Source organism: Hemitrygon akajei, chromosome 21 (genome assembly GCF_048418815.1).
Source record: "Hemitrygon akajei chromosome 21, sHemAka1.3, whole genome shotgun sequence".
In the NCBI taxonomy this organism is placed as follows: Eukaryota; Metazoa; Chordata; class Chondrichthyes; order Myliobatiformes; family Dasyatidae; genus Hemitrygon; species Hemitrygon akajei.
The window spans coordinates 54,760,563-54,781,293 of record NC_133144.1 but is presented as its reverse complement, the minus strand read 5'-3'; the positions used below and the strand labels follow the sequence as shown (position 1 = coordinate 54,781,293).

The 20,731-nt window shown below is 41.0% G+C and overlaps 1 protein-coding gene across 15 annotated transcripts in view; it reads left to right on the top strand.

Moving 5' to 3' along the window:
- Positions 1-20,731, top strand: part of kcnma1a (potassium large conductance calcium-activated channel, subfamily M, alpha member 1a) — a 913,789-nt gene that overhangs the window by 455,196 nt on the left and 437,862 nt on the right. The gene's annotated exons all lie outside the window — the stretch shown is intronic.

Genomic DNA, 20,731 nt, shown 5'->3' with positions numbered 1-20,731 from the left:
CTATGAGTCATTTACAAGGTCACATTGAATAAATGCTTGGAATGCAGCTAACCAGAATGTTCCCTGAACGTAGCAAAAAACAAGCCAGTTTTTAATAAAAATGCCTTCTCAAGTATTTGAGTGCCTTTACTAGACGCCAATCATGGATCATTTGACAATATTGTTAAAGCTTGGAAAATACCATTGCATGGATTTTGGATTCCCAGTTGTGTTAGGAAGATGAATTTCCACAGAGTGCACCTTCAACTTTAGAACATTTCTATGACACATTGCTTCATCTTGGAATACACATATAGTTTGAAACAACAACTATTGGTTATTGTAAAGGAGTAAGGAATTACATTCACAAGAACACTCGAAAATTGGAACAGGAGTAGATGACCTACCTCCTCGATCCTGCCATGACATTGTAACTTCTCCTGAATGTTGACTCCACCCATCCATGGCTCTGCTGCTATATGTCGCAACTGACAAAGCCAATTGCAGCCCTGACTCCATGAGGTAATGGGCAACTCTCTGTGCTCCTGTGGCACTCGGTTTCTTGTGGAGCTGCCTTCTCTTTGTTCCTCTGTGAGCCCAGGCTTTCAAGGTCTCTCTCTACCACTGTACCTCGTTTTGCCCCTGTTTATTAGCTCATAAGCGAACCAAGATAAATTTTTTCCTATATCCACATCAAGGACATCTCAGCAGGTGACCTCTGGACTTGTGCTTCATACTCTCATATGGTCTCTTCCATCTTCAACCTCTGTGTCCAGGACTGATGTATAGCCTTGGTACTATAGTTCTGTAATGGTGAACTGAAGTTCTGTCATCTGAATGTCTGCTATGTTCACTTGCATGCCCAGATCTGGGCCCATTCCTTCTCCTTCTCTTTACCCGAATTCTTTTTGATTCCTGTTGCTGCCTCTGTTCACGCTCCCCAACCCCCACATGATTTCACCTTCCAAATTTCATCTCTAACACTATTCTGCCTCTTTGCTACTTTCTACTGTATTCCAGGCTTCACTCCCATTGTTAAGCCCATAGGACTCCTTATATTCCTCTCTCCATTCATTGCAACTTTCAGACCATCCACCCTCCTCTGTTGGCCATCTTCACATCCTGCATAGAGGCTGTTCTTCCTGGCTTTGTGTTAATTATTCTCATCCAACTCCCTTTCCAGTGAGTCCATTGACCGCTGAATAGGGCTGTGTTCATTGATCATGCCTACGTTGACATTTTGCCTTGAGGTAAACATTATTAAAGAGTGATTATGATGTCATGCTCCCTCCCCTTGTCCACTGTTCTTTCTGCACTTGGTGGTGCAACCTGACGTTGCAGGCTTCCTTCTCTCCTCTGCTCCCCACTCTTCATTCTTGCACCTTTTTACAAATCCTTCAAGCTGTGACACTTGTTTCTGAAGGACGTGGCATCACCCCTTCACTGAGCCTCTGCCTTGAGTAGCTTCTCCTGCACAGAGATTCCAAGTTCTTTCTGATCATGTTCTCTGAGACCACTTGCCCTCCCCCACCCATCCTTCCTCAACCTCCTTGCGGGTATGTTATGTTGGCGCTGAATGTGTGGTGCATTTGTGGGCTGTCCACCCAGAACATCCTTGGGCTTGTTTGTTTATTTATTTAAAAATAAAGAAAGGCAAGAGGCCCTTCTGGCTCAACAAGCCATGCTGCCCAATTACCCTCATGACCAGTCAGCCTCTGGAATGTGGGAGGGAACCAGAGCACCAGAGAAAACACACACAGTTACAAGGAGAATGTGCCAAGATCCTTATAGACAGCAGCAGGAATTGAACCTGGGTCATGAGCACTGTAATACTATTACAGTAACCACTGTGCTATCGGGCCGCATTGTGTGTTAAAATGACACAAATGACGTATGTTTGGATGTACATGTGATTAAATAAATGAATCTGAATTTGGATCTGCAAAGCATACTAAGCTGAATCTGGTGTACTGCTGAAGTGTAGGTAGATTCTACACATATTAACAGTTTTATAGAACCCAGAATTTTACCATATCTCTAACAATAAGGAAATCCCAACGTATGATGCTTGTCTGACCACATTATATTTGCAGAACTATAGACAAATATGCCACAGCCGTCTACCTACATGTCCACACAAACTTATGTTTTGTTTATGCAAGTTAATGATCATTGTTTCAGAGTAACTAAACCTCTTTAAAAGATTAAGGTATAGTTTTCATTTCGGAGTAAACACAGGGAGCCACAACTACAATCCCAAAAATCAGATGTGAGAGCTGAAGACTGAGCTGTTCCCCACTAACAACAAAACGGGGGTTAAAAATTCAAATTAAATTTATTATCAGAGTACATACAGTACTGTGCGAAAGTCTTTGGCATATACTGTATATATAGCTAGGGTGCCTAACACTTTTCCACAGTATTCTAGTGATTTTATGTATTGCACTGTACTGCTGCAAAAAAAGAACAAATTTTGTGACATATATGACTGATGATATGGATCTCTATTGTGGACTGATAGTGGGAAGGGGGCAGGGAGAGGGGAATCTTTTTTGGGAAAATGGGAAGGGAGAGGGGAGGGAGCAGGAAAACCAGAGAGACATTCTATAATGATCAATAAACTAAATGTTTGGAATCAAATGACCTTGCCTGGTGTCTCAGGGCTGGGTGTGTCTGCACCCATGTCACCATACACCGCTGACACTCCTTCTCGGCCACCTGTCCCACACCCGTCCTGTAGCACTCCACTCTCGCCGTTCTGAACATACTTTGTTCCCGCCAGATTTACAAACTCAGTTTCCGTTCTACATTGACAAATACAGCACTGAGCAAAAGTCTGTGTAGCTGTATATATGTGCCTAAGGCTTTTGCCCAGTAGTGTATATGTCACCTTATACTACCCAGAGATTCATTTTCTTGCGGGCATTCACAGTAACTACAAAGAAACACCATAGAAACAATGAAAAACTTCACACAAACAAAGATGGACAAACAGCCAATGAGCAAAAAAATCAAATTATGCAAACACAAAAAGAAAAACAAAATAATAATAACATATAAATAAGTGATAAATAATATTGAGAATGGGAGTTGTGGAGTCCTTGAAAGTTGTGGAATCAGTTCAGTGTTAGGGTGAGTGAAGTTATCCACTCTGGTTCAGGAGCCTGATGGTGTCGAATCTAAGAATCCTGGTACCTCCTATCTGAAAGCAGAAACTAAGAGAGAACATGGCCTGGGTGGTGGAGTTCCTTGATGATGGATACTGCTTTCCTGTGACAGCATTCCTTGTAGATGTACTCACTAGTGGAGAGGGCTTTACCTGTGATGGACTGGGCTGTATCCATGACTTTTCGTAGGCTGTTCTGTCCAGAGAGAGGTTAAATCAAGAGGAAAGTGCAGTTAAAGATGATCTGCAACTGGTTTTGTAGCTTAAGGGAAAGAAAAATAAAGTAAGTCTTGCCTTCAAATAATAATGTTCCAGGAGCTTAAGGGTCGTCAGTGAATATTTTTAGAAGTTTGATTAATGTTATAGTCTTTGGGGGAAGGGAAGGATGAACTTACAGTACTTTGGGGGGGGGGGGGAGGATGAACAGTGTATTTTTCTGTTGAGTTGTAAACTGTGTCTCCCAAGGATCTAAATTAAATAACTCATAAATAAGTACTTGGCCAGAAGGGCAGAAGGGGTAAACACCCAACTTCATGCCAAATCTTTCCTTTAGAATGATTCCCAAATGTATAATACCCCAGATCCAACACAAGTTACTACATAGTCTTTCACGCCAAAGCTTTATTTATCGTTCACACTTTTGATCTTCTGAAGTGTTTTTAGGATATGGGAGCCGAATTTGGCCATTGAGCCCTTTGAGTCTGCTCCGCTATTTGATCATGAGCCCCTCAACCCTATGCTTCTACCTTTAACCTTTGACACACTCACCAATCAACCTCAACTTTAAACGTACCCAATGACTTGGCCTCCACAGCTATCTGTGGCAATGAATTCTACTAATTCACCACCCTCTGGCTACAGAAGTTCCTCCTCATCTCTGTTCTAAAGAATGCCCTTGTATTCTGAGGCTGTGCCCTCTGATCCTATACATCCTGCTATTTATATATAATTCTCCCCAATCTCTGCCCATAGATCTCTGGTATTGCGGATTTGATTCCTTCTCAGGCCGATGGTTGTGAGCGCAATTAGGACCAAAGTGGCTCTATTTTTTTTCGCCTAGGGAGCCCCCATAGGCCACATTGATTGGAGTGTGTAGTCAGAAACTTGTGTAGTTCTAGGGACTCTGCACTTAACACTGTTTGCCGCCAGTCTAGCCGTATGGCCTCAGGTTAATGTTTATTGTGGTACCTCAGTCAATTCTACAGTCTCTGACCTCAACTCGGTATGTTCAATGCCTTCAGCAACAAGTGAGGGAGGATTTACAACTAAGCTAATGCATTGCCAGTTTGATTGAAGTAAATGTGAGTCTTTCACCTTAAAACAGATTATTTTGTCTAATCAAGCATTTTGAAATGTTAACGCCATTTGAACATTGAAAGTAGGTAACACACAGAGAACATCTGAGTGTTGGGATGATATTGAAATTAAGGACAAAGAATAGTCTGCACTTTTGCTCTCTACTTTGACCCTTTTTACTATTATAGGAAAGTGATTTGCTTTATAACACAAGAAATTCTGCAGATGCTGGAATTCAGATTCCTGAAATGGACAATGAATCATGTACACTACCTTACTATTTGCTCTGCGTATTTAATATATATATATAATTGTAATCCTTTTTGTTTTTTGTTATGTATTACACTGCACTTCTGCCAAAAAAACAACAAATTGCACAACATATGCTAGTGATATTAACACTGATTCCAGTGCTGAGAATTGAACACAAAATGCTGGAGAAAATCAGCAACTCAGGCAGTATCTGTGGAGAGAAATAAACAGTAGGTATTTCAGGTCAAGATTCTTCTTCAGGACTCTCCTGGACTTTCCATAGATTCTGCATGACCTGCTATGTTCCTCCAGCACTTTGTAGTTGTTGCTTTATAAGACTCCAATAGATTTCCTCCTCTTCCATTTGACGGACAGAAGCTACCTTCCTTTGACTTCCCTTTGCTCCTTGTAAATCAATTCCTGAAATTGTCTGGAATTCCCAGGACAGTCAAAATTAGAATGGTTCAGTCTGCACATTGCAAAGGGCATGGTTTTGGACATAAGATGTATCAAGCTCCTGCTCCTTGCAGTTGATCCTTGCTTTACATGGAGGGCATGCTAGATGCACTTCTGCTTTATCTTTGGGACTGGTCATCAAATACCTACAGAAGTGAAGCAGGAAGATGCAAGCACCATTTCTCTTCTTCATTTATTTATTAAGAGATACAGCATGGAATGGGTCCTTCTGGTCCAACAAGCTGCACTGCCCAATATCCCACCCATTTAACCCTAGCCTAATGACAGAACAATTTGCAATGACCAACTAACCTACTAACCGGTACACCTTTGGACTTTGGGTAGAAACTGGAGCACCAGTAGGAAACCCAAGCATTCGTGGTGAGTACAAACTCCTTACAGACTGCACCGGAGTTCAACTCTGAACTCCAAAACGCCCCTGAGCTATGATAGCGTCACTCTAACCTCTACGCTACTGTGGCACCCTTGTACAGTGAGAAGGTTCAACAATGGTCCTGGAATAGTAGTATGAAAATCACTATGCTCCCTTTCCACCCAAAGTTCTCGTCACTTCGCCTGGCTGTTGATTCTACTTACCCTTGGCTCCTCTGCTGTGTGACATACGTAACAGAGACGGATCACAGCCCGGCTTCTATTGGATCAGAGTCAATTCTTCATGATTCTGCAGTGCTCGGTTTCTTGTGGATCTGTTTCACTCTTGTTGATTCATTGTGAGCGCAGCCTCTTGTGGCTTCCCCTCCTTATTTGGCTTTGACCTTTTTTTTTTAGCTTATAAGCGATCAGTGGCAAAATCAAAATTGTTTCTTCTTTAAAACTGCTTTTGTGTCTTTTGGTTTGCTCTTAATGCTAACTATATACACTTAATAGCCGCAGAGTGCACATTCATGGTTTTCTGCATCCACTTCAAGGTTCAGTGTGTTGTGTGTTCAGAGATGCTCTTCTGCATATCACTGTTGTATGGGCTGGTTATTTGGCTGGAAGTTTGTCGTCTTCCTACCAATTTGAATCAGACTGGCCATTCTCCTCTGATCTTTCTCATTAACTAAGTGCTTTACCCACAGAACTGTTGCTTACTAGGTGCATTTTGTGTTTCACACCATTCTTTGTAAATTCTAGAGACTGTTGTGCATGAAAATCCCAGATCAGCAGTTTCTGAGATACTCAAATCACCCCATCTGACACCAACAAACATTCCAAGGTCAAAGTCCCTAAATCACATTTCTTCCCCATTCTGATATTTGTTTTGAACAACAACTAAACCTCTTGACCACAAAACATGTTTTTTTATGAATTGAGTTGCTGCCACCTGATTGCTTGATTAGATATTTGCATGAATGAGCAGATGTAAGAGTGTACCTAATAAAGTGGCCACTGAGTGTATAATTACTTATCTTGATTTACTTGAACAGCCCCTCGCTCCATGACTGCTGTAATTGAAGTGTAATATGCCTTAAATGGAATCAGGCAACAGATCAGCATGGTCTGGAAACGAATTACTATAAAAGTAGCAGGGTGTTATAAATAGAGAGGAGAGAAATAAGTCCTTGTTCAGTTGTGTTTGGCTCTGCAAACCTTTATTTTCATTAAAATGAGACAGATAAAGATAAATTGCTGGGAGCGTATTGGTTTTCTGTAAAGTCCACCTGGAATAAGGCCATTGAATGATATTCAGCGTTCAGAGAAAAGTGCATAGATTGAGGCAGAACTAACTTAAGTGATGATACAGTAAAAAGCTCCACTAGTTCAGTTGAGGCCAAAAATATACAATAAAGAGCATCAATTAGCATTCTCACACATTATTTATAACCATGCTACAAAGTTAATTAAACAGCAGTGCTCTCAAAATGAGAATAATTTTCTTAAGTTAAAGAAAGGTAAAGGTTAGCATTATTTGCCACATATACATCGAAACATATTGTAAAATGTTGATACGTCAATGACCAAAGGTGTACTAGGGGCAGCCTATAGGTGTCGCCAACATAGCATGCCCACAATTTACCTATCCTATTACACATCCTTGGCATGTAGGTGGAGACCGGAGCATGAAACGGACGCTGTCATGGGGAGAATGTACAAGCTCCTTGCAGATCATGGTGGAAATTGAATCCAGATCACTGGTTCTGTAAAGCATTATTATGTTAACCGCTACAGTGTCATGCCACCTTAAGAAGGTGGAACAGAACTGGACAGTATGCAGTGCAAGCTTTTTCCACTGAGTGATGTTTTACACATTGGTGTGATAAATATCCAGTGCTGTCCAGTATATCATCCTTCACAATGGGTTTGCTAATCAAATCTGTCAATGACTTTAGAAGCTGTAGGTTCCTGAAAAGACCCACTAACCAATGTACAGGCCTGCTGGAATGCCAGTTTTTAGCTTATGGGCAAAGGATATAATTTGAGGTCGATCAGCAATTTTAGCTTGATATAAAGATTATTTGTCACATGTACTTTGAAATGTCAAAACATACAGTGTAATGCGTTGCTTGCGTCAAATCAAACCAGCAAGGATTGTGCTGGGCAGCCTGCAAGTATTGCCATGCCAACATAGTATGTCCACAACTCACTAACCCTAACCTGTACATCCTCGGAATGTGGGAAGGAAACCAGGACACCTAGAGGAAACCCACACAGTAACGGGGAGAACATACCAGCCCCTTACAGACAGTGGTGGGATTGAACCCGGGGTCACTGGCGTTGCAATAACAATTTGCTAACTGCTGTGCCGCCCTGTAGATTGATCCTATAGAGGTGTATAAAATCATGAAGGACATAGTTGGGGTGAATGTCTCCCTGCCTTTTTCCCTGTGAAAGGAAATGTAAAACTGCAGGGAATATACTTAAGGTGAAAGGGGAAAAATTTCAAAGGGACCTGAGGAGTAACTTCTTAACACAGAGGCTTGTGCCAATATGGAATGGTTTGCCAGAGAAAGTGATTGAGGTGGGTAAAATAACAACATTAGAAAGTCAGGTAGACTGGTTGACGGATAGTGGACCAGAGGACACTGCATCAAAATACAAGGACAACTCCAGAGAACAGTGATAAGGAAGAATTTCTTTAGCCCGAATCTGTGGAATTCATTGCCGTGGACGGCTGTGGAGGCCAAGTCATTGGGTAAATCTAAGGTGGAGGTTGATAGGTTCTTGATTAGTAAAAGTGTCAAAGGATATAAGGAGAAGGCCGGAGAGTAGTGTTGAGAGGTAAAATAAATCAGCCATAATTGAATGTTGGAGCAGACTCAATGGGCTGAATGGGGCAATTCAATTTCTATGTCTTATGATCTCAGATGAATGCCAAAGAGCGAGATGGAGTCAGTGTAAATAGAGCAAAGTTTGTAACTGGATATGAAATATTGGCATCATTCTCCCTAGAGCTGAAGTTCCTTCTCATCCAGTCCTGGATGTCAGACAAGTAGTCTGGCAGTGTTCAGATAGAGGAAGCAGTGAGAGAGAAGGTGTTCGGATATCAATCTGTGTAACGTCTGTCAGACGAGACATTTTCTCACTCACGTCATCTCGGTGTAGTACATCACTGCACATTTTAGTTTCAGCAACATTTTTCATATCTTCCACTTCTATTAATTCAGATGGTTCCACAATAAGCAGGCTAACAATCAATTGCCTCAGACTGGTCATTATCAAGTGCGGGGATTCTTTGAAACTGGTGAAAAAGGATTATTATGTTGAATTGGATCAGACATTGGTTAGGCCAAATTTGGAGTATTGCATGCAGTTCTGGTCACCTACCTATAGGAAAGTTCAAAGTAAATTTATTATCAAAGTACATATATGTCATCATATACTACCCTGAGATTTGTTTTCTTGAGGGCATTCGCAAAAGAATCAATGAAAAACTGCTCATAAACAAATACGGACAAACAACCAATATGCAAAAGGCAACAATTTGTGCAAAAACAAAAAAAACTACTAATAAATGTTGAGAACGTGAGTTGTAGAGTCCTTGAAAGTGAGTCCACAGGTTGTGAAATCAGTTCAATGTTGGGACATCAACATTGATATCAAAAGATATCAATAAGCTTGAAAGAACGCAGAGAAATTTTGCATGGATGTTGGCTGGACCTGAGGAACTCAGTTACAGGGATAGGTTGAATAGGTTTGGACTTCATTCCCTGGAGTTTAGGAGAATGAAGGAGATTATATAGAGTTATGCAAAATCATGGAGGATAAATACGTGCAGGCTTTTCCATTGAGCTTGAGTGAGACTAGATGTAGAGATCAAAGATTTAGAGGGAAAGGTGAAATATTTAAGGGGATTCTGAGTGGGAACTTTTCACTCAGCGAGTGGTGCGAGTGCAGAATGAGCTGCCAGCAGAAGTGGTAGTTGTGGGTTCCACTGTAACTTTTAAGGGAAGTTTGGACAGGGACATGGATGGAAGAGGTATGGCGGGTCTATGATCCAGGTGTGGGTTGATGGGACTAGGCAGAATAATAATCCGGCATGCTCCAGATGGGCCAAAGAGCTTGTTTCTGTGCTGTGGATGAGAGGGGAATGGAGGGCAATGGGTTGAGTGCAGGAAGATAGAACTAGGTAGAAGCCTAGGCAGGCATAGTCTATATGGGCCTGTTTCTGTGTGGTAGTACTCTATGGCTCTAAGTTCTGCCTACGTTACACCTGGGTGCCCAGATCACTGTGCGCTGTACTTGAATAGTAAGTAGCCAAATTAGGTACTTGGACCCAGTGTTTCCGTTCATCACATTGAGGGCCACATCTTGGAATTGGCATTGATTGAAATTGGTTTATTATTGTCATTTGTACAAAAATACAGTGAAAAGCTTCTGAATAGCATGCTAATCAGACAGATTAATCCATTCAGTTCATTGAAGTAGTAAAAATCAAAGTGAAATTCTGAATTTAGTGCGTTTTATTAGTTACTGAGAGGTGCAGTGCAATCGGACAAATAAAGTACAAGGGCTGTACATGGTAGACTGGTAGATCAAAGTTCATTTTTAGTGAATGAGAGGTCTGTGCACGAGTCTAATAACAGTGGGATAAAAACTGCCTCTGAGCCTGACAGTACATCTCAGGCTTTTGTATCTTCTTTCCGACAGGATGGAGGAGAAGATACAATGACTGGGGTGGGAGGTTTGATTATGTTGGCTCCTTTTCCAAGGCAGTGGAGTCAGTGGTGGGGTGGCTAGTTTTATGATCGTCTAGACTGGTTCACAACTCTTGAATTTTTTGTAGCTTGGGCAGAGCGGTTGCATCTGGATAGTCCAGATGATAGGTCTTGGTCCAAGATGTCACCTGTTTACTCTTTCCCACAGAGTTCCTGCAGCATTTTGTGTGTGTGTTGCTTGGATTGCTAGCATTTGCAGATTTTTTCTTGTTTGCTTCTGGATCGGATATTTTCTATGGTGTAGCAGGGACATGCAAAAATTTTCTTAGCCTTCTGAGGAAGAAGACATGTGATGTATTTTCTTGGCCAGTTATTTCCACATGTTTCCAACACAATGGCAAGTGAGCCCATAACACTTATAAGAGAGGAGATACTCAAGGATGATTTTATTTGGGAGAATTTCCATTGTGTTTATTCTCTGGCATCCCAAACTATTCTAGCTTTTTGGCATGGTTTTAATTGTTTTCTATTTTATTTGGCTATAATCCATATTAGAAGAAAAAAATCATTACTTCTGATTATCTCTGAATGGATTCTACAATCTACAGACCTACTTTCAAGAATTGTTTACAACTCATGTCCTCTGAATTACTATTTTTTGCACAGTTTTTCTCCTTTTGCACATTTGCTGATAGTCTGTCTTTGTTTATGTACAGTCCTTTTGAAAATTCTATTGTATTTCTTTTTCTCTCCCTAAGAGCTTGCAAGAAAATGAGTCACAGGATGGTACATGGTAACATATATGTACTTTGATAATAAATTTACTTTAAACTTTGAGGATGCAGCTTATGTTTTCTCTTTTGCCATTTTGTACAGCCTCCGACCATGCTCAAAGCCACTGTTATATATATTTTTAGTTAGAGATACAATTCCCATCAGGCCCTGTGACCCAACGAGGGACACTGCCCAGCAACCCACCTATTTAACCCTAGGATAATCTGCAGGACAAATTTACAGAGGAATTTGCAATGACCAATTAGTCTACTAACTGGTACATCTTTGGATTGTGGAAGGAAACTGGAACACCCAGAGAAAACCCACACAGTTCATGGGAAGAACAGATAACTCCTTACAGGCGGTGCCAGAAGTGAACTCTGAACTCTGGAACACCCTGAGCTGTAATAGCATCATGCCATCCGCAATGCTACTGTGGTGCCCCTATGTAGCTTCTTTCTTGTGTTGTCAATTCCTCTGTTCATTTCAATACCCTACTGAATCAAAAGGAAAGCAATCATGTGCTAGATATTAAATTATGTGAGAGAAAATTCCAGGACATTCAGCTAAGCCTTTCATTTAACTGGAGAACTTGAGAACCTTTAGAACATAAAGTCCTTGCAAAGAGTTCAGAAGCAACCTCAGTTAATGAGCTCCAGCGATGAGTCATTATAGTTAAGGGTGTAGACAGGAGCAGTTGGGCACATCCTCCTTAAAGCAGTGAAGGCTTGAGAGAAGAATTTTAAATCATGCAGGATTTTGACTGAATAAATAACAGCTGAAGAAGCAATAACCAGAGACCATTGCGTTAAAGTGATTCTCCATAGAAACAAAATGTGGGGAATGCTTTTATAGTAGTACTATAAAACAAATAAATTGTATCTCTGACTTAGCAGGTCAGGAGTTCAACATCCCCTATGAAACCTAATTGAGCAAATGTAGTTGTCCCAACAGAGGTATTACTTTTTGGCTGAGACAATGCACAGTCCTTTCATGTAACCCAGCACAGTATTCTATTACTGGTATGAGAAGAAGTAAATAGGTGAATGAGTGGTTCAACTCATTGGCATCTGTAGGATCCACATGCAGTATAGATTAACTGTCACAGTCCCTTAGAATAACTGGGGTCTTCCTGAGAAACGTGGACCACAAATATAAGTAAGGAAAGGCCATTTGGGTCAGGATTACTAGAGCGGGGCTGACAGTTGCTGATTTTTCATTTCAGCATTTCTACTGAAAAGTCTTGCAGCTGTCTCTCATTATTTGGTGAAGTCAAAGAATATTTCAACTTGCTCTGGTTTTACTAATTAATAGATCATTCAAGGTTCATAGGACAAGTCAGATTTACAAACCCATTAGTAAGTGAGTGTTTAAGCAAACTTAAAATCATGTTGCCTCTGAGAGTTTCCAAAAAGGCTATCAAAAATATCAAAAGCAACACACCCAAAATGCCTGAGGAATACAGCAGGTCGGGCAGTTTCTATGGAAAAGAGTAAACAGTTGACACTTAGGGCCTAGGCCCTTCTTCAGGACTGAAGAATTAATGAAAGGCAGATTTTTAAAAAATAGGAATATCTTGAAAATGTATGTTTGGAGGAAATAAATGGTGGTCCAATGAAAGATTTGATTTTTATTTTGCTTAGGAAGATGGATTCTAAGGATATACAGGAGATTGGGACATTATGTTGAAGTTGTATAAGAATTTAGTGAAGCCCAATTTGGAGTTCTGGAGTTCTGGTTATCTACCTATAGGAAAGATATTAAGATTGAAAGAGTACTGAGAAAATTTACAAGGATGTTTGCTGTGTTACGAACCCCGTAACTAGGTCACTTACCAGCAAAGATAGAGAGGTCCGTTGAAGTCTGATGGTACTATTTTTAACAGTATTTATTGGTAAAAATACACAAAAATAATATCAATGCAAGCATACAGATAATATACGTTGTCAATACTAACTCTAAAAGTGCGGGTATAATAATAATCAATAAGAAATAAGCTCTATCGTTGTCTAGGGGATAATGTATTGTCCGATGGAAATATGAAAGTCACTCAAGTTCATTCAGGCTGCAGTCTTTGGTTGGAGTCAAAAGACAGATTTTTAGAACTTGCCAGCTTTTCCTTTTTATGATGTCGATCCTTCCAGAGTTCCGTGGGTGTTGGTTTCTCCTTTTAGCTAAAGCCGTTCTTCCGTAGTAAGGCCCCCAATCCTGGCAAAGGGAAAGGATGCACGCGAGCCTCCCACCGGCTGTCGCTACCAAACGCTGTCACAGGACTTCCAGCGTCTCTCCTGGTGCGTCTAAAGGGGTTGTTCCCCAGACCCTCTTTTATCCTTACTCACGGGGTCTCAGATATCAATCAGGTTGGGATGATGCAATCCCTCAACCAGCCCACTCTGGTCATTCCCTGAGGGCTTCAATGAATAGTACAGTACTCAATACACAATTCCATCTCCAAGAGACAATGGCCGGTATCCGTGGCTTTGTCTCGCTGAGGGCAGGACACACATTCCAAACCCATGAGGATTCTCTCTCATTTCTTGGGTCCCCAGACCTGAATTAATAGCGATCTTGCGATTCTCAAAAAGGAGGGGGCTACTTTGTACCCTTCGGCCCCTCAGAGTTGTGGCACGTTCGTAACAGCTGGAACATGAGAACCTGAGTTATAGGGAAAGATTGAATCAATTAGAATTATTCCATGGAGCACAAGAAAATGAGGGGAAATTTAATAGATAAGTATAGATCAGAGAAATGCAAGCAGGCTTTTTACACTGCAGTTGGGTGAGATGAGAACTAGAGGTCATAAGTTAAGAGTGAAAGGTGAAATATTTAAGGGGATTATGAGGGGGATCTTCGTCACTCAGAGGGCCATGCAAGTTTGGAACAAGATGCCAGAGGAAGTGATGGATATGGGTTTGATTGCAACATTTAAGAGAAATTTTGGATTAGTACATGGATGTGAGAGGTTTGGAGGGCTATGGTCCAGGTGCTAGACAAAGGGACAAAGAAGAGTAATAGTTGTCAAGGGCTAGGTGGGACAAAAGGAGTGTTTCTGTGCCATAGTGCTCTACGATTCTGTATGAGGTGTGTATGCATCAAATGGTCTCAAGGGTTGCTGATAGGTCTATACTCAGACATTACTGCTGGGGGGTGGAATTTCTTATAGCACTGGATATACAACATAGCAATGATATTCCTATCAGCTCTAAGCTTCAAGCAAAATGTATCGGAAGTCTGAAGTAAATGCAGAAAATGCTGGAATCACTCTATATCTCAGGATATATCCGTGGAAAGAGAAGGAGAATTAACATTGAAGACCCTTTATCAGATTTTTAAATAATTGACTCAGAGTACATCTATTGGAAGTTTGGGAGCACCCCTTTACTTGGCTTACTGTGTGACTTGGGTAGTGTGATAGAGATTCAGACATACAGTTGTCCAAAACAACGTGAAGATTACTGGTGACTTTGTAAGATCTTGGAAAGTAAATATCACTCCTGAAAAACCCTTTGGAAGAGACCACTTCCTTTGTCAGCAACACTTTAATTATAGCTCGTTTCATGTGAGAAGCAGACCTATTTTAGATAAAATGGTTGGTACTGAGCACGTTCAGTGTGAAAACCAAATATTGTTGGGAATCTGGATATAAAGCTTGATTTTGCGGCTTGAATTTTCAAGAACTTGAAAACCCCAGCAAGTCAAAGGGAAGCCTTTCAGTGACAGTTCTGGAACTAAGTGCCACTTCCAGCACTGTTTGTTGGCCTGAAAGAAGAGGAATACCTTCTGCTTGCACAGCTCTACCTCCTCACCCCAAAACTCTCCCTGCACCCTCGACAAAGTACCTGACCTTATTTAGAGATTATCCTCATTGTTTGCAATTTTTGTAACCTAGCACTCATAACACACTGGAAATTTTGGCTCAAAATTTGTGTGCACTATGTGAATTTGAAGTGGGAGTTTGATATAATTTTAATATCATTGGAACAATGTGCTCTTAGAAATGTAGAGAGAAGTCCAAAAATGGTTTGTGTCACTGATTCTTTTCTGTAAATGGTCTTTGGATTGAAGAGCACAGCTAATCTGGAAAGTATTTGCAGCTTCGCTATTTGTGCTCTCCTTCACTTACACGGCAGTCCTCAGCTGCCAAGCACAGGTGCTGCCTGGTGTTCTGGTTACTGGGAATTCCTATAGCTTTCACTAGAAAGTTGATCTGCTTAAACTGAGCTGTGCTCTAAAGAGTTGGCTCAAGATAGAGTAAACCCAAATCGATTAAATGAAGTTAATGTAATGGAAAAGCTGTGTGTGTATCCTGGACCTACTAACACATATATCTAATGTGGGTATGTGTTGAAGCAATTTGGATTGAACTTGGAATGAAAAGTCAGAAGCGATTTTCCCCAATAATTACTTATGAGATGAAGAAATTAAAATTAACAATTGTTGGATTTTGAGTCCTTTTGTCTACATTTTCATCATTAAATATCACATCAGATCAAATGGCTTTCCTGCATCAATCACCAATAATTCTTTCTTTGCACTAGTAGTGTCTTTTAAAATCTTTGTTTTCTTGGTGAAAACTGATACACCCTAATATTATCAATATATATAATATTATTCCTCAGAATTCTCCATCTTAGAAGGCCTATCTCTATCCAATTTATAGATGGCCTGCATATAAATTGGGAGACGAACAGTTTCTGAAAGCTCTTGCTGGCTGCAACTGATGGATGTAGTGTGTAATTTGGGACATAGGAAGATGCCATGCAGTGTCTCAAGGTGATCTGCCTTTCAATCAGATCCTGTTGTTAATGATTAGTCTTGCATTAACTAGATCCTGTAGTTAACTACTCTGTAACTCTAAGGGAAGGGGGAAGAAGCGGCATGCTGTGGCGATAGAGGATTTGTTAGTTAGGGGAACAGACAAGAGGTTCTGTTGGCGAGAACGAGATTCCCAGATGGTATGTTGCCTCCTGGGTGCCAGGGTCTGGAATATCTTGGACTGAGTCCTCAACATTCTTAAGTGGAAGGGTGAAAAGCTAAAAGTTGTGGTCCATGTAGGTACCAAAGACATAGGTAGGATGAGTGATGAAGTTCTGCAGAGGGAGTTCAGGGAGTTAGGTGTTAAGTTACAAGACAGGACCTCCAATGTTGTGATCTCAGGATTGCTACCCATGCCATGTGCTAGTAAGGCTAAAACTAGGAAGATTATACAGTTTAATACATGGCTATGGAGTTGGTGGAAGACAGAGGGCATCAGATTTTTGGATCATTAGTCTCTCTTCCAGGTAAGGTGGGACCTGTATAGAAGGGACAGTTTGCACCTGAGCTGGAGGGAAAACTAATATCCCACTGGAAAAGTTTGTTCATGCTGCACGGTGAGGTCTAAACTAGAGTTGAAAGACGGATGGGAACTAGAGTGCTAGAACAATTAGTGGAGAGGTTGTGGAGGCAGATGTTGGTAAGACCTCAGACAAAGTTGGGAATCAAAAGGTTGAGCATGGTGCAACAAAATCGAGAAGGTGAATACAGGATTGAATGTGTTGAATTTGAATGTGCATAGTATACGGAATAAGGTGGAAGAACTTGCAGCACAGTTGTTGATTGGCAGGTATGATCTTGTAGACATCACTAAATCATGGCTGAGAGAAGATTATAGCTGGAAGCTTAATGTCCAAGGATACACATCGTATCAACAGGATAGTCAGGAAGGCAGAGGAGGTGGTGTTGCTCAGCTGATAAAAAATGAAATCAAATCAGAAAGGAGTGACATAGGGTTGGAACATGTTGAATTGATGTGGATAGAGCTAAGGAACTGCATTGGTAAAAATACCCTGATGGGAGTTGTATACAGACCCCAAAACAGCAGTAAGGATGTGGTCTACAAATTACAACAGGAGACAGAAAATGCATGCAAAAGGATAATGTTGCAATAGTCATGGGGGACTTCAGTATGCAGGTAGATTGTGAAAAGCAGGTTGGTGTGGGATTACAGGAGAGGGAGTTTCTAGAGTGCCTGTGAGATGCCTTTATAGAGCAGCTCATGGTTGAGCCCACCGTAGGATCACAATTCTGGATTTGGTTTTGTATAATGAACCAGAATTAATTAGGGAGTTTAAGGTAAAAGAACCTTTGGGGGCGAGTGATCAAAATATGATCAAATTCACCCTGAAATTTGAGAAGGAGAATCTAAAGTCAGATGTATCATTAGTACAGAGGAGTAAAGGGAATTACAGATGCATGAGAGAGGGGTTGGCCAGAATTGATTGGAAAAGAACACTGGCAGGGATGACAGCAGAGCAGCAATGGCTGGAATTTATGCAAGCAATTCAGAAGGCACAAGGGATATACATCCCAAAAAAGAAGTATTCTCAAGGAAAGATAACACAACTGTGGCTGAAAAGAGAAATCAAAGCCAACTTAAAAGCTAAATAATGGGCATATAATAGAGCAAAAATTAGTGTGAAGTTAGATGATTGAGAAGCTATTAAAGCCAACCGAAGGCAACTAAAAAGTCATTAAGAAGGTAATGATGGAAGAGAAAAGTAAGCTAACCAATAATATTAAAGAGGATACCAAAACATTCTTCAGATAGATGAAGCATAAAAGAGAAGTGAGAACGGATATCGGACTGCTGGAAAATGATGCTGGAAAGGTAGTAATGGGAGACAAAGAAATGGCAGACAAACTGTATAAACATTTTGCATCATTCTTCACTGTAGAAAACACCAGTAGTATGGTGGAAGTTCAAGGTCTCGGGGGGCATGAATTGTGGAAGCTGCCATAACTAAAAAGAGATTTCTTGGGAAACTGAAAGGTCTGAAGGTAGAAAAGTCACTAGAAACAGATGGTGGACACCCTTGAGCTCTGAAAAAGGTGGCTAAAGAGAATGTGGAGGCATTATTCATGATTTTTCAGGAATCACTAGTTCTGGAATGTTTCCAGAGGACTAGAAAATTGCAAACGTCATGCGACTCTTCATAAGGGGAAGAAGCAGAAGAAAGGAATCTATAGACCAGTTAGTCTGACCTCAGTGGCTGGGAAGATGTTGGAGTCAATTATTATGGATGAAGTCTCAGGGTATTTGGAGGCACATGATAAAATAGGCCATAGTCGGCATGGTTTCCTCGAGAGAAAATCTTGTGTAACCAATTTGTTGGAATTCATTGAAGAAAAACAAGCAAGATAGACAAAGGAAAATAGCTTGATGCTGTGTACTTGGATTTTCAGAAGGCCTTTGAAAAGTTGCCACACATGAGGCTGCTTAACAAGGTATGAGCCCATGGTTTTACAAGCTGATTGACAGGAGGCAAAGAGTGGGAAAAAATGAGTCTTTTCTGGTTCACTGCCGGTAACTAGTGGCATTCTACAGGGGTGTATGCTGGGATCAGTTCTTTTTATGTTATATATCAATGATTTGGAGGGTGGAATTGATGGCTTTGTTGCAAAGTTTGCAGATGATATAAAAATAGGTAGGGGGCAGAGAGTTTTGATGAAGTAGAGAGACTACAGAAGGACTTGGACAAATTAAGAGAATGAGCAATGAAATGGCAGATGGAACACAGTTTAGAGAAGTGTATGGTCATGCACTTTAATAGAAGAAATGAAAGGTTGACTATTTTCTAAATGGAGAGAAAATCCAGAAGAACTGAGGTGCAAAGGGACTTGGGAGTCCTTGTGCAGAATCTGTTACGGTTAATTTGCAGGTTAAGACTGTGATGAGGAATGCAAATGCAATATTAGCATTCATTTCAAGAGGACTAGAATATAAAAACAAGAATGTAATGTTAAGACTGTATAAAGCACTGGTGAGGCCTCTCTTGGAGTACTGTGAGCAGGTTAAGACTGGAGAGGATTCAAAGAGGGTTCACGAAAATGATTCCAGGATTGAATGGCTTGTCTTATGAAGAGCATTCAATGGCTCTGGGCCTGTATTCACTAGAATTCAGATGAATTAGGGGTGACTTCATTGAAACCTATCGAATGGTAAAAGGCCTTGACAGAGTGAATGTGGAGAGGATGTTTCCTATGGTAGGAGAGTCTCAGTCCAGAGGACACAGCCTCAGAATAGAGGGATGTCCTTTTAGAATGGAGATGTGGAGGAATTTCTTTGGCCTCAGTGTGGTGAATCTGTGAAATTCTTTGCCACAGGCAGCTGTGGAGGCCAAATCTTTATGTACGTTTAAAGCAGGGGTTGATAGATTCTTAATTGGTCAGTGCATGAGGGATATGGGGAGAAGACCGAAGATTGGGGCTGAGAGGAAAATTGGATATGCCATGATGAAATGGCGGAGGAGATGCCAGTGGTCAAATAGCCTAATTCTGCTCCTATATCTTACGGTCTTCATTTTGCTGAACTGGATGAGCTTCCTGAATGAAAGTCCAAATGTTTCAAATCATGCCATTTATTATCAGAGAATGTATACAGTATACAACCTGAAATATTTAGTCTTCACAGACATCCATGAAAAGCTGCAGAACTCCAAAAGAATAAACAACAGAAAAAAAAACATTAGAGCCCCAAAGACCCCTCTCCCCTCTCCCCTCTCCCCTCTCCCCTGTGCAAGCAGCAGCAAATATCAATGCATTACCCTCCACCCATTTCAGCAAAAAAGCATCAGTGCCTTCCACTCACCAAGCAACAGCAAAGGTCCTAAAGAGAGACCATGATCTGCAGTCAAAAAAACTATTGTTTACCCAACAGTTCAACATGCCACAGGCTCTCACTCTCTCTCACTAACAAGGGCCGGAGAGATCTCACCCATTTCCCAGTGAAAGGCGAGGCTAACCATCGCAGTTAGGTGATGCAGTCTGCTGCTTTGCTTTTTATTTTGAGATTTGCCAACACGAGAAGTGGCAGCAGCAAACTGTCCCCACCATTGAAAACAAGAGAGAGTGACTGCTCAACCTCAGAGCCCTCCGCCCACACGTCCATCGCAGTGAAATCCTGATGTCCCTTCTCCCACAATGCCTCGATCCGCAACACCGATTTTAGCACTGGAAATTCTGGTTGGTTTCCAATATTACAATTTTGGGGAAGAGAATTTGTTTTTCCCACTGCTCCTGGTGTGGAAGGAAGAAAATTTTCATATCTCACATTGAAGAGCACTTCTCTAATTTTATTATCTTGATCTCTTCTATTGGATCTTCCTGTCAAATGCATTTAAGCATCTCAGTTGGATCATTTTGCAACCTTAAAAATTCAAGGAAGTTCATTTATTCACGTGAATGCCAACTTGTCACTTGAGTAATTTTGGTAAATCTGCAGTTCAATCCCCTGCAAAGTCTTTGAGAAGGATTGGATCCAAAGCCTCATTATCTTGGGTGAGGATCTCAGCAAGACCAGACACGTTTTCCTATTCCTTGTATTCCTGACATCTTGAGTTTAAAACCTGCATTATACTTTTAGTGGCCTTTATACTTATGTTTACTGAATTTATGGGTGGACATTTAAACTCTCTTGTTTCTCTGGATTTTACAATCTATTGCATGCAGGAAGATACTTAACCTATTGCCAGCACAATGCAGTTAGTGCTGTAACTTATTGCCACATAATTCCTGCATTTTGAGTTCGATTCTGACCTCTGCTGTTCTCTGAGAGGAATTTTCACTTTTTTACGGTCACGGTTGGTATCCCCACTAGTGCTCCGGATGCGCCGGTGGGAGAATTGGTTGGGCTCAGTTACCATTAGTATTGATGGCAGTAGAAGTATCA